The sequence below is a fragment of the Macrobrachium nipponense genome, chromosome 5, assembly GCF_015104395.2.
Source record: "Macrobrachium nipponense isolate FS-2020 chromosome 5, ASM1510439v2, whole genome shotgun sequence".
Taxonomy (NCBI): Eukaryota; Metazoa; Arthropoda; class Malacostraca; order Decapoda; family Palaemonidae; genus Macrobrachium; species Macrobrachium nipponense.
This window is the reverse complement of record NC_061107.1, coordinates 100,424,883-100,440,002: the sequence shown is the minus strand read 5'-3', so window position 1 is coordinate 100,440,002 and position 15,120 is coordinate 100,424,883. Positions and strand designations below refer to the sequence as shown.

The 15,120-nt window shown below is 37.8% G+C and overlaps 1 long non-coding RNA gene across 1 annotated transcript; it reads right to left on the bottom strand.

The window, feature by feature from the left end:
• Positions 1-371: 371 nt before the first annotated feature.
• Positions 372-3,704, bottom strand: LOC135215130 (uncharacterized). The gene is made up of 3 exons (XR_010314591.1): positions 3,428-3,704; positions 3,098-3,182; positions 372-597 (listed from the first exon to the last, which is right to left on the bottom strand). It is a non-coding gene; the product is annotated as an uncharacterized LOC135215130 (long non-coding RNA).
• Between the last annotated feature and the right edge of the window lie 11,416 nt (positions 3,705-15,120).

Below are 15,120 nucleotides of genomic sequence, written 5' to 3'. Positions count from 1 at the left end.
GTTCCGTATAATATGGTATCAGATGGCACCACCTTTCAGTATATTGACCCATATTTACCACCTTAGGTGTAAAAATATTATGTTTCCAACAATTCCGAGAGTGTGGCTTAAATCAATTTGCTTTAAGTTTGACATCTGATATAGGATTCTCACATGCGTATTCATTCACGTTTTTACTTTATGTAATACAAGAGATGGCTTTTTTGAACAGTTTGTTACATGAATACAAGTGATTGCTTTTTGGAACAGTTTGGTACATATCTAAATTAAGTAGTTGTTACCTTTAACATCTGTAATCATGGAGAGGATAAACCAGATTCAACACACTTTGCTTTCTTTAAAAATACAGAGGGAGAAGTCAAAGAAATGAAAACTTGGCCCATTATTTACTAATCTAAAAGAGCAATCATAATATACAAGTAAACGGTAGGTTTAGGAATTTTTAATTGAGAAACAAAACTAGCATAACTATCAGCATTTTGTGGAAAAGTGAAGATCTTGAATCCCAAGAAATATCAGCCTAACAGTGAAAGGTTCTCAAATCCACCCAATGTCCGCACAATTTCTTAAATTCTGGTCCCTCCAGTAAGACGTGATCTGTAACAGAAAACAACAGCAGAAGAAAATATTCTTACAGAAATTACTCGGCAAATCCGAAAGGAGAAAGTTATCTTTAATCATTCTTTGGACACATACGGTATCTTTTACTTCAAGGGTAGTAAGCTTATAGAAAGCCAAGTTATTTTCTCCAATCAATGTTAAAAAAAAAAGTTAGTACACAGTAAATACTTATACTATTCGGAGTAAAATTATACCATATTCATGCATTCATACTGTTTAACAAGCTCTTATACTTTACTATACAACCCAACTCCTAACGCCATATAGTAAAATTTTTCACTATGCAGAAACCACTAAACATTTATGTATTAAACCTTGGGAAAAAAAATTTAAAAAATCTGAAAATCCCCCCTAAAAAAAAATAATAAAAAAAAAAAAACTTAAAACAACCAACATGGTACGATCAAAGTTGGTCTTGAAAAGATGCCATTAGTCTTTCAGAAAGTCTGGTCAAATTCAAAGAAACCAGTGGAAAAAATACAGTGAACTATAGAACAAATTATTTGTTGTGCAATGTGAACTCCAGTTTGGAAGGAAATGAGAACTTCATGATAGTTCTGCCCCTATCAAAATAAAATACAGCTCCTCTAGCTCGGTATACTGCATTTAAAAATGCATACTGGCACATGCATGAACTGTCTCATGACCTTCCAAACATTTCATGTGCTGTGAAGCAAATAATCTTCAGCACCTGATTGCCATGGAAAGCATAGTGAACACCGACGGTCATGAGAGAATCTCATTCACTAGATTAATGGATGCCAACAAATGCATGAAACTCAAAGGCTAATATCTCCATCTTAACCTCGTTATCTTTGTTAATGGGTATTTCAGAAAGTCGAAAGCCTTGTTATATATATGTGTGTGATTACAAACTCATGCCTTCTTCATGGATAGAATCCCAAAATCACTGCCTGTGTTTATTGAGTAACAAACTCATTGCCCGTGTTCGTGAGTACCAAACTCATTGCCCGAGTTCGTGAGTACCAAACTCATCGCCCGTGTTCGTGAGTACCAAACTCATCGCCCGTCTTCGTGAGTAACGAACTCATCGCCCGTCTTCGTGAGTAACGAACTCATCGCCCGTCTTCGTGAGTAACGAACTCATCGCCCGTCTTCGTGAGTAACGAACTCATCGCCCGTCTTCGTGAGTAACGAACTGCATCGCCCGTCTTGTGTAACGAACTCATCGCCCGTCTTCGTGAGTAACGAACTCATCGCCCGTCTTCGTGAGTAACGAACTCATCGCCCGTCTTCGTGAGTAACGAACTCATCGCCCGTCTTCGTGAGTAACGAACTCATCGCCCGTCTTCGTGAGTAAGAAACTCATCGCCCGTCTTCGTGAGTAAGAAACTCATCGCCCGTGTCGATGAGTAACAAACTCATCTCCCGTGTCCATAAAGTAACAAACTCATTGCCCCTGTTCATAAAGTAACATACAAACTCATTGTTAACAGGTAGTATCAAAATTGCTTATGATATGAGCAACCTAATCATATCAAAGCTACCACTATTCTTGCTAAACTACCCCACACTCAATTATCAACTTACATTCCAATTATCCTTTGCAAAATAAAAATGAAAAAATCCTAGACTTCAATTAAAAAAATTAGTCCCAGCTATGAGCCACCGACAAAATACTTAACACCTAAATTCCCTCTGCTAACAGATCAAACCTAAACATACCTTTTGATATGTCCAGGAAAACTCGAGCACTACTTTGATTTCCTTTAAGAGATTAGCTATGGAGGACGCAAGCCCTACATTTCAGGAGCTTCCTTTAATCACAGATTTAATGTAAAGAAAGTCAATATCAAATCCGAATACTCTGAAAAATCTATTTAGTCTCACACTAACTTAGCCCTTAAAACATTTTCTTAAGAGCAAAATCAAAATGAGCATTGGCCTAAACGCTATCTTAACTTATCCTAACCACAAACTTAACCATTTCAGGAACCTAAAATCCCAAATACTAACAAATACAGAGTCGCCTGGCTTGTGCAAATTTAACTTGTTTGAATACTGATTATTGTCATTTAATTGCATAAATATTCCTAGCTTCCTCAAGCCTATCCCAAGTGGGAGCAAGCTCAGCACATCTGAACACCTAATACCTAACTAAACTTTTAAAAACTAGGTAAAAAGTTAAAGTCTCTACTCACCACCTGAAAGAAATAAGTTTGATTAATTGGTTTGAAGTAATACCTACAACCACCCAATAATCCGGCATAGTAGGTCTTGCGACCTACTATGCGGGACAGGGATGGCTCCTCCACCCCTCCAGGGGCACCGCCCCTAAAGGGGAGGAGGATAAAAAAAAGAAAAAAAAAGTTGTTTAATAACAGTTTACACAAATTAAAGTAAATTTATAAAATAAAAAAAAATTGCCTAACTAAACTCAGCAAAAATATTTCCTCCTGCATACAAGTTTACACAATAAAAATAAATTACTTTAAACTAAATTCTTCCAACATACCTGTTCGTAAAGAGAGCAGCTTTATCATGTCTGAATATTTACTGCAAAAATAGCAAGTCCAAGTCAAACACGTTCCAAACACCATCTGAAAAGACAAAACTTTACAGCTCAGCGCAACTTACTCAACTTTTTATATTTTGGGCGATAACTCACGTCAGATCATGAGACGACAATGCTATAATTCCTGCCATCGATTTTATGAGACAAACGTGCAGCAGATACGAGATTAAGTGTTCTCAAATTAATATGAAGGCAACAAATTCAGTTCAAAAAATCTCACATTAAAGCTTCGAAAATCCCTAGAACAATACAGAATATTAGCAAAATTACACGAAGTTCAAGTGTTGCTTTGCAGACGTTCGGTGTTCATAACAGCCAACGAAGTGAAAATGATCCCAAGCGCCATCCGGGTCTTGTGTACTCAGCTGTATTCTAGTCACGTGATGAACACGGCCTTAAACACTTCAAAACAGAGAAAATTCTCTATCATTAAGAAGGAACCGAATACGCCACTCCGAAGCTAAACAAAAATATTATTACGTGTCAAACTCCCGTCCAGTGTCTTCCATCTCAAACGATGTTACTGCCGAAGGTCCGAACGTTCAATTGAATGTCCTAACTCGAAGGATGTTGTCCTTTGCCAAGGACTCTAAAGGTTTAGTAGTGTCTTGCTTCTTGGAACAAGACCGAATGCGATCTGTGGATATCCTTGAAATCGATTATTTTGCAAGTATTAAGTTTATTTCTTACATCCTTTCTTTTATTTGTCCTTCATGGAAGCTTAAAATACTGCACACATTATGAATAGATTTTCCTGAACGGAACTCGAAATTTTAGTTTAAGGCTTCCGAAATAATTTGTAGCATATATATGTATGTATGTAAATTCAAAAAATAATATTTCAAGATAAACAAAAGGTTCATTACATAAAAAAAAATTGTAAGAAAATTTTATACAATTAATTGGTTCAGCCGATAATACCAACAATATTGAAACTCATCGTTTTATTAGTTTTTACAATTTATAAAAGAATTTAAATGTTTTAGCAAGAAAAAAATCAACTTAAAATGTGGGATTGACAACATATTTGGGCTACTGTATTAGTAAGAAATATTGGTCACGACACTTACTGAATATTCTTCTACACTTCCCGTTTCGTCATAATTTTGATACAATATCCCGTAATCGTTGCGCTTAGTGAAGTTTTTTTTTCTTTTTTTTTTTTTGGCTCCCGGTCGTACTCACACCTCCCACAAATTGTCCGATTTGCAACTCGTGTCAATTTTGTTCTCGCTTTAATTATTTTGAAACTTTTGTGACACCCTTAAATAGCATTGCTTGTTTTCGGCATTCCTTCTTTGACGTAATTGAAACAGATCCACGTTCCAGGTTTAAATATAGGGGTACGCCTATGGCTGTGTCTATACGGCCAGCTAATCCACGCATCTTCAGAGTAACCCACTACTCTTGGAAGTTCATCAGGAAAAATCTCGTTTTCAGTTATAGATTCAAATGTTGCCACAACATTGGGTATCGGTGTAAATGCCAATACGACGAGCTTTAAAAATGAATTCGACTTTGAGTCTTCCATAACCCTCGGACCATTTCCTTGAGTTTTTCCATAAAGCCTCTACCAAAAATTAAAAAAGAAAATTAAAAACACCCACGACACTTACACATTTGAAATTCTGGTTTTATGGCCTTAACCATTGCCAGTTCAAAATCTTACAAATAAAAAAAAAAATAAATAAATAAAAAACACCCACGACGCTTAGACACTGGAAATTCTGGTTCCATGGCCTTGACCATTGCCAGTTCAAAGTCTTACAAATAAAAAAATAAATAAATAAATAAAAAACGCCCACGACGCTTAGACACTGGAGATTCTGGTTCCATGGCCTTAGCTATGGCCTGTTCAAAATCAGTCTTTATTGTCATTGGCTGGAATACAGAGATTTTTCTTTGAAAGCCACCAGGAGTCTCATATAGGCCTCTTCAGTTTTGTTAGGCAACAGTGCATATGATATAATGAAAAAAATAAGAATTTTAAAATTTAGATAAAAATAGTCATTAACAGTTAATAATGGTATATAGCAGTGGTGTTTAGCGGTTAGATGTTTCTTTGCTTAAAAAGAAATTTGAGTTAGGAAGGTAGCACCTCATGCAGCGCCATAATCATGCGAGATGAGAGTTGGTTCTGAACATGTAAGATATAAAATAGCATAGAATTTATTCAAAAAGCCTAACACTGGGACCTATAAGGTCATTCAGCCCTGAAACGGAAATTGAGTGTGGAAAGGTTTCAAAGGTGTAGCAGGGGGGAAAACCTCGCGTTGCACCATGAATCAATTATTACGAGAGGGAATATGATCGGAGGTACAGTAAAATGAATGAAAGGGCCGAATGAATTTTGCAAAGAACATTAAGTAATGTCTAGAGTTCAACACATGAGGTACACTAACGTCACTACCCAGCTACGGGGGAAAATATAAAGTATAAAATTATTAAAAAAAAGGAAATACTATATGGCGTTACAAATATAAAGCACTTTTCTCTATAGGAAATCTCTTCACGAGCATAATGAAAAAAATTGCTCTCTCTCTCTCTCTCTCTCTCTCTCTCTCTCTCTCTCTCTCTCTCTCGTTGGCTTTGGTGTACGAACAAAAGAACGTTCTGTGTCGTAAAATTCTTCCATTCATAGTTGCATGAAATTCCATAGTGAATACACGCGGAGCTGTATTGTGAAGACCAACGGTATGTTCGCTACCTTTTGAATTTTTAACAGCTATCTATTTCGATCTTTCATGTTTTGTTGCAACAGAAATCAGAAGCGAAAGGTCAAGTGTAAACCCATATTTATGACATATTTGGATTATACACATACACACGAATATATATATATATATATATATATATATATATATGTATATATATATATATTATATATATATATATATATACATAAATATATATATATATATATATATATATATATATATATATATATATATATATATAAATATATATATATAAACAAATACCACAGGAAAATGATAGGCAGAAATCCAAGCGCTTTTGTCTTTACTAAGACATTGTCAAGGAACGATATCTCAGTAAAGACGAAAGCGCTTGGATTTCCCCCTATCATTTTCCTGTGTTATTCGCTTCTTTAATGAAGTCACGTGCATCTACTGTGATTTTTTAATAAATATCAACACACACACATATATATATATATATATATATATAGATATATATATATATATATATATATATATATATGTATATGTATATATTATATATATATATATATATATATATATATATATATATATATATATATATATATATATATATATATATATATATATATATATGTATATGTATATATATATATATATATATATATATATATATTATATATATATATATATATATATATATATATATATATATATACAGACAATAATATAAAATATATATATATATATATATATATATATATATATATTATATATATATATATATATATATATATATATATATATATATATATATATATATATATATATATATCTATATATATATATTCGTATATGTACATATATATATATATATATATATATATATATATATATATATACTATATATATATATATATATATATATATATATATATATATATATATACACACAAATATATATACGCAAATATATATACACAAATATATATACATATATATATATATATATATATATATATATATATATATATATTTTATTGTCAAGATTTAAGCAGAACAAGGAAAGAAATCATCTTTAACCCAAGTTTAATGTATCTATACGGGTTGCCCCTTCGACTTTGGATGAATCCATTCTCCTTTTTCTTTTGAAGAACTATCCTCTTCTCCCATTGGTGCTTGGAATATCCCCTGCAGGCATAGTGGGAGGTGCTATCCAGGAGAAAGCTGAAAGGCCTTGAATCCAGGTGAGACCGTGAGAGGCCTCAGAAGACGACGAGACCTAGGCTAGGTCAGACCACTGGCCCCTTACCAGACGCCGCTGCCTGCCACCCCCCCCCCCCCACCCCCCGCCCCCCCCCCCCCCCCCCCCCCCCCCCCCCCCCCCCCCCCCCCCGCCCTGCCCTCCTGGGCCTGGCTTTCCATGCTTTGGGACTTAGAGAAGAATACATCCAGCATCCCACTAAAGGTACTGTAAGGGAAATTCCATTTCAACCAGGGAATTGTTTTATCTTTGTCTGTATTTCATTTCATTTTCCAAGGTGACTTGTGCAGTGTTTCATTCCGCTTCACCATCTGGGTTCAATTCTGTAATTACTCCCCTGTGATACTAGTAACATTCCCCAAGTGAATTTAAGCCACGAAATAGTTTCTGCTGTGCAAATTTCCCAGTCATTTCATTTCCCTCTCAGTGGCCTTTTGATTGATAGAAAACAGTGAGTAAAGTTCACCCTCGTGTGCCCCCTGCCTTATGCCTATGCCCCTCTACTTGCAGACAAACGCTGTGCCCTGGCTGTGGTAGGACTTGGAATTCCTTCAAGCTTGCAGTTTTTCTCCGTTGCGCAAATTTTCCTAAACACGCTGCTCCCACCACGTGTTCAGGTGGACTGAAAGAAGTTCACCTGCCCTTGTGTTCCTGGACCTCTGTCAATTTATGTAAATACAGTGCATTTAAAAAAAACTAGAGTCCAGCTTTCATGTAAATTCCTCCCTCTTCAGTAAACCCGGCCTAATGCCGAAGAAATTTAGTTTTCAACTTTTTTTTTCTTTGTTCAAACCCTTCGTCCTCTAGTCAAGGCCTAAATCTTCAATGTAAGTGTATTTTCTGGGAGGAGACGAGGTGGAATTTTGAATAATGGCGACCCCAACCACGATTTCGTAATAAGCTAAGCTAAAAATCACGAAAGAAACGAATCTGAATTCCTTAATATTTTTATGAGCAAGCTAAGGTAAGGTTTCCAAATTCTCCACAATAGGAATAAGGTAAATTTTATTTGATTTTCTAGTATTTGTGTAGAACTAGTTATTCTAGTTAGGGATATATAAAATCTGACTGCCTTTGTAGCGATAGAAAAGAGACCACGTGTAGGCTGATAAACCCCAGATCGAGAGAGAAATTTTAATGTTATGTGCCATTGCATGAAGAACAGAGGTTAGGGAGTAAGTTTCAAAATAAAAATATCGTGAATTGCTAGTTAATCGCGAATCCCGGGTTGTAAAGGTATTTTCGTGTGTTATTTTTTTTTTATGTGAAACAACGCGCACTAGCTAGCTCTCTCTCCCGCTCTCTTTCTCTCTCTCTCTCCCTCTCGCTGACGAAGGTCGCAGGTTTAAACAGGAATTTTAAATCGCCCAGCCACGGGGCTAAACCTATCCCTGCTCTATCCATAACAGATAGACGAGTCAATAAGTCAGAAAAGGAAAAACAGTGTTAGCGTAAAACATTCTTAACATTCTCTGTGCAGAAAATTATCAAATAAGGGCATCTCGAACAGTCATGTTACCCCGAGTGTAGTACCAGCACGGCCTTGAAAACAATTGTGATTCATACACTCAGTCCAGAGCAGTCTAGACAGGCCGCATGCGGCTAATTCTCTGGGGTTTTAAGTTCTCGCACAGAAGTGTTTTAGGTTCGTGAGAGCGAGAAAAGAACAGGGGTGGGAAAAAAGGCAGTGTATTTTATAGTGTTAGAGAGGTTATCCTGGGTCTTCTGAGCAAAGCTAGGTTCAAGGGATTTTGCGTTGGTAGCAATGAAAAGAATATATTTTGTTAATTCCCGTCTCCATCCTCGAGACGATATCTATTAAAAAACAAACAAAAGGGAGATCCCATATCCATTTTTTTTTATTATCAACTGTATTAACCACGTTTTCACGTGAGGATTCAATGAATGAGGTTCCGCATTTACGTTCTTTATTTCCCACTCTTTCACATGAGGTTCCGTGAATTTGTGTGACCAGATTTTTTTTTCTTTTCTTTTTTTTTTACAAAACTGTAATTGTGTTGAGGTTCTGCATTTACAACATCTTTGTCACGTGTCACGTTGAGTTTCCGGGAATTTCGTGACTAGTTTTTTATTTTTTCCTTTTACCTTACAAATCCGTACCGGTGTTGAATTTCCGCCTTTACGACATCCCTTTGCTACCTTTTCACGTGAGGATTCTGTGAATTTCGTGACTGAAATTTTATTTTCCCTTTTACCATACAAATCCATATTGGCGTCGAGTTTCCGCCTCTACGAAATCCTTTTGCTACCTTTTCACGTGAGAATTCCGTGAATTTCGTAACCAGGGTCTTTCGTTCTATTTTACAAAACTTTTTACTAAATCTATTACTGGCGTCAAGTTCTCCGCCGAACTGTAAATTACAGAGATTCTCCGGCGTGAATTTTCCGCCATACTATGCACCAGTAGTAACTGTTTGCAGGGATTTACGGTCATCTTGTCAAGTCTGCATCGAACATTTCCGCATACCTCTGGCGACGTTTGCTGATTTTGCAACTACTTTCCACCCTATTTCCATTCGCTACCTTTTCACATGAGGAGTCCGTGAATTGCCTGACCAGATTCTTTCATTCTATTTTACGAAATTTATTACCAAATCCATTACCGGCGTCGAGTTCTCCGCCGAACTGTAAATTACAGAGATTCTACGGCGTGAGTTTTCCGCCGTGCTACACACCAGTAGTAACTGTGTTTGCAGGAATTTACGGTCATCTTGCCAAGTGCGTCCAGCATTTCCGCATACCTCTGGCGAAATTTTCTGATTTTGCAACTGCTTTCCACCCTATTATTCTCAGGCTAGTCTACTAGCGTTTTACGGTTGAGGAGATGGCCAGTAATGCAGCACTGGAGGAGGCTAAGGCCTTCACAGAAGCCGGAAAAGCCCTGGGGCTGGAGGGCGCAAAGCTAATCAATTGGGTGAATGATAAGCTGAAGGAAGCAGCCCAAGAGAGAGCAGCTGAAAGGGCATACCAAGCGGCTGAAAGAGAAGTGCAAAAAAGAAGAGAAGTGGCTGAAGGAGAAGAGCAAGAAAGAAGAGAAGCGGCTGAAAGAGAAGCGCAAGCTGCTGAAAGTGAAGCGCAAGGAAGAAGAGAAGTGGCTGAAAGAGAAGCGCAAGCTGCTGAAAGAGAAGCGCAAGAGAGAAGAGAAGCGGCTGAAAGAGAATTTCAAGCTGCTGAAAGGGAGAGAGAAAGGGCACATGAACTGGCTATGGCAGTCCAGAGTGCCACCCTGGCACCCCCGAGTCCCACGCTTCCTGCTCCCTCTCACCTCCACAGCATGGGTGGCCTCATTAGGGCTTGGGACAATAATGAACCCAACACCTGGCTCGATCATGTCGAGCAGGTGTTCGGGAACTTCAATCCAACCTCTCAGGAAGTGGTCCTCCTCCTTGGCAAGCATCTCGCTGGCAAAGGGCGGACTGCATCCGAGGCCCTTCCCCTGAATGAGCGACATGATCTCACCCTCGTGTGAGAGGCAATTCTTGGGGCTTAAGAATTGATCCCAGACCGGTGGAGGCAAAAATGGAGGACTATGCCCAAGGAGGCTAACCAGACGTGGACTGAGTGGGCGGCCAAGAAGACACCGGCACTCCGTAGGTGGACGAAGGCCTCCAATGCAACATCTGTTGAGGAGGTCTTAGAACTCTTCCAGTTAGAGGACTTTCTTGCCTACGCCCCCCCTGATCTTGCCACCCACTTGGTGGACAAGGCCCCGAAGACTCTTTTGGAATGCTGTAAATGGGCAGATGCCTATGATACCCACCATCCATTGCAGAGTTCTTTAAAGAAGAAAATACGTCCTGCTCTCCCCCTCACTCTTGCTGCCACTTCTTAGCCTACCCAGCACCTCCCAACACAAATATCTGCCGCGCTCAGTTATTTTTTGTTTTGGAGACTGCATCAAACCCACCTCGTCCTCGGTAGCGTTGTAGTGCTTTTGCCCGCACGTAGCCATTATATAAGTCATATCACATTACCGTGATTTATATACATATATCGAGCTACAAATGTCCTGGAATTGAAGATGTTGATGGTTCGTGCCTGTCGGCCGGCAATTCTATTATCGCTGAATAAATTCCCCTTCAGTTAAACATATATGAAAATATATTAATTCCGAGGTAGAGTGAATTAGATATTAATGGACATTTGTAGCTCAATATATGTATGTGAATCATGGTAATGTGATATGACTTATATAATGGCTACGTGCGGGCAAAAGCACTACAACGCTACCGAGGACAAGGTGGGTTTGATGCAGTCTCTAAAACTAAAAATACCTGAGCGCAGCAGGTATTTGGGATGGGAGGCGGCATAAACTTATATCCTCTTGCGGTGGGGGGTGGGCTAAGGCTTCACTGCCAGTCCTGGAATTGAAGATGTCAATGGTTCGTGCCCGTCGGCTGGCAATTCTATTATAACCGAATAAATTCCCCTTCGGTTAAACATATATGAAAATATAGTAATTCTGAGGTGGAGCGAATTAGATATTAAAGGACATTTGTAGCTCGATATATGTATATGAATCACGGTAATGTGATATGACTTATATAATGGCTACATGCGGGCAAAAGCACTACAACACTACCGAGGACGAGGTGGGTTTGATGCAGTCTCCAAAACTAAAAATACCTGAGCGCAGCAGGTATTTGAGTTGGGAGGGGGCATTACTTATCCTCTTGCGGTAGCTTGGTTGGCTAAGGCTTCACTGCCAGTCCTGGCATTGAAGATGTCGATGGTTCATGCCCGTCAGCTGACAATTCTATTATCGCTGAATAAATTCACCTTCGGTTACATATATGAAAATATATTAATTCTGAGGTAGAGCAAATTAGATATTAAAGAACATTTGTAGCTCGATATATATAATATATATATATATATATATATATATATATATATATATATATATATATGATATTTAAATAATATATAATGTGATGTGCTATGTCATTTCTTAGAATGTATATAATCAGCAATTTAACTTCCCTGGAGACAGTGTCCAAGCGACAGCCTTGGAATGCTTACGCATCTTTTTTTTGAGGTGGTGTGATTAAAACTGGTGTCTTAGCAAATCAGTGCCACGTCCTGTCGCCATGAGAGCTTAATGTAAGAGGTGACTTTGGAACTGGTTTCAAGCGGTTACCTGGGGCGTGAACATTCTGGACATTGAGTGTGGGTTTGTACCTATGTGTGCACTTTTCCCCTTACATAAGGAAAGATATTTTTACCATGAAGGGAAGACTATTACAGAGAGAAGGCAGGGATAGGATGGCTCTGCCAAAGTGTTTGTTGATTAGTGACAATCCATACTGGCTGAATGGGTGAGTGTTATTATATCTGTTTTGGCCAAGTGTGGCTGGATTGTATTTGAATATTTATTTCAGAGATATTCTGTTTATATGATCTTTGATTATGATCTTGTGCTTACCAGAGTGTTCTCCTGTCTTCTAACAGGGGGAATGTTTATGGAGAAGAGGGGGTGGGGGGCGATTGCTCATTGGAGAAATGGTATACTGACTTAATTACTATGTTGACTTTGCCTAGTGTTATGACTAAACTAATGTTGGTGTTTGATTGATTACCGAGGGTTATCTGAGTTAATTGGGCTTTTGAGTTAACATTTCATTTAATCATTCTGTTAAGTATCTGAGTTATTCAGTTAACACTTTGCTTTAAAATAAATGTATATTTTTGTAAGTTCCGACTCTGATTTGATGACCTAAGGTGGATAGAGGGAGAGAGAGTTATTGAGAGTTGAGAGAGAGAGAGAGAGAGAGAGAGAGGAAGAGAGAATGTATTACCAATTACCAGCCGCCTGCCGCTCTGACCTATCGCTATCAAAATGATAACAAGATAATGACTATCTCGTTATTAGTGGTGGCAAGCGGTATTTGAATGATATTGAGCCTTTTGTGACATTAATAGCAGCTATAAGATGCTGTTTTCGAAGAGTCTGGTTGTGGGAATGTGTTAGTTTTCAGTTAATAAGTGACAGGACTTAAGAATTGTTCAGCCGTGGATCTGGTACTGAGAAGGAATTTTCAACTAGGGTCAGCATTTCTGCCCACTTTGAGATGACATGAGGGTCTCTTGTCACTCAGTGAGTCTTGTAAGTGCATGTGAGTACTATGTGTTTTTCTTGTTCGGATACCAAGTTGTTCGAGTATGTGTGTATTCTCGTGTTTATGTGGAAGCGTGCATGGTTTGGCAGTCAGGTATTCCCTAATTGAGGAAGTGAGTGTTACATTATGTTTTTGCCTTTGTGTATGAATCATTTTTTGAGTTAGGAATCAGTTCAAATTAACATTTCTTTTTTTTTCCCATATCAGCAGAATGCTATGTCTTGTTTTTCTTGGCACATATTAAAGGAGACACATTCGTCTTGGTTTTAACACATGTATATGTGCGAAAGTTTTTCATACATATTGTTCAGTTCTTGGGGATGCTTGGATTGCATTTTTTTGGCCCTCGGAGACAGCGGCTGCTCTGTATACGCACTCAGTGCAATTTTTGCTGAGCAACTAAGGGGTAGCACCAAGGGAGGCTAGTGTCTTCCATGGGGTTGTGCCAACGGGAGGGTAAACTTCCTTTTTTTTGTGTGTGTGTCAGGGTAATGGGGCGAGTTTGGCCTTGAATAGGAAAGTTCAGACCCATGAAATCAGCTGATAGCCACTGGGTGATGATATGATATGCCTGTAGGGTTTCTTTTAGAAAGATTTTTTCTTTCTCTTGAGTGAAGAGAAAATGAAATGAAATGCATATGAATGTGGTGCAAGTTCTCTTTATGCTTTGGAGAATGCCTTTACGCATAATTATATCTGGGGATACCAAGATTATTTTGGGGGATTTGTTTGAGATATGGAGATTATTTGAAATGGTGATGACTGGTGATGTCAAATGGTGGTGCCATTGGTGATGATTTGTGATGATTGGTGGTGAGTGGTAATGATATTTGTGTTATGGGGTGTGGCAATGGTGATGAATACTGGGGAATATTTCTGGAAATATTTTACAGGAGATATTTATGGGAGAATTACTATGGAGAATTATTATCACGGGGAGATATTTAAGTGGAATTATTATGGAGAATTATTATCATTACTGGAGATATTTTGGGGGGATTCTGTCAGAGTTCATGGTGGTAATAATTTTTGGGGAATGTGTCAATGACTTATGGGTGGTGAATTTGATGATAGCAATTTTGGTGATACTAGCGAGTACTAATATTTGGTGATACTACTGATACTGGCGAATACTGATATTGGTGTTATTTTTTATACTAATATGGGTGTTGTAATGATTATTAAGGGTGGTGATGTTTCTTGAATTTGGGAGGAACTAACCACAGATTTAGTTTTCCTTTTTTTTGTGAGTTCAGCAGATAATTGCTTGAAGTCTACGCGAGTTACAGATGTTACAGGTGTCACGGGAATAGTTAACAGTGCCATTGACGTAAGTTTTTTCTTATCATGGGCGAATTTGAATTTATTTTTCTCTCCAGTTTGTGTGAATTTTTTAATATCTCTGTTCGTGACTTGGAGTCATTGTTCGCGAATGTGTTTATAATTTCAGCCGTTTGATGCTGCAGAGAGATTTATGGGAGAATTTTTGCATTTTTGAATGTATACGTAATGGCACTACATCTTTTTTTTCTGGATATTTGGGTTCTGGAAATTGTTGGCCTCTTGCACAATTGTGTTTGTTGCAACTTTGCCAGAGATAGGAAACTTGATTTAGTTTCTATTGGCCTATGCCGTAGTGAATAAGGGGAAGTCTTTGCTTAGACACTATATATTTGGAGTTCTGTTGTAATGAGTTATGACACATTGGTGATTTTTTTCTAGAATTTCCTGGGCAATTTTATCTGCCGAGTTTTTGCCCTTTCTCAGCAGTTATGCTAAACAGAGAGTTTATAGTTTTTGACTATAACTTTGAGGTATTTTCCTGGAGAATTGGAGATTTAATTGGAGATATAATATTTTGGCCATGTGATATTTTTA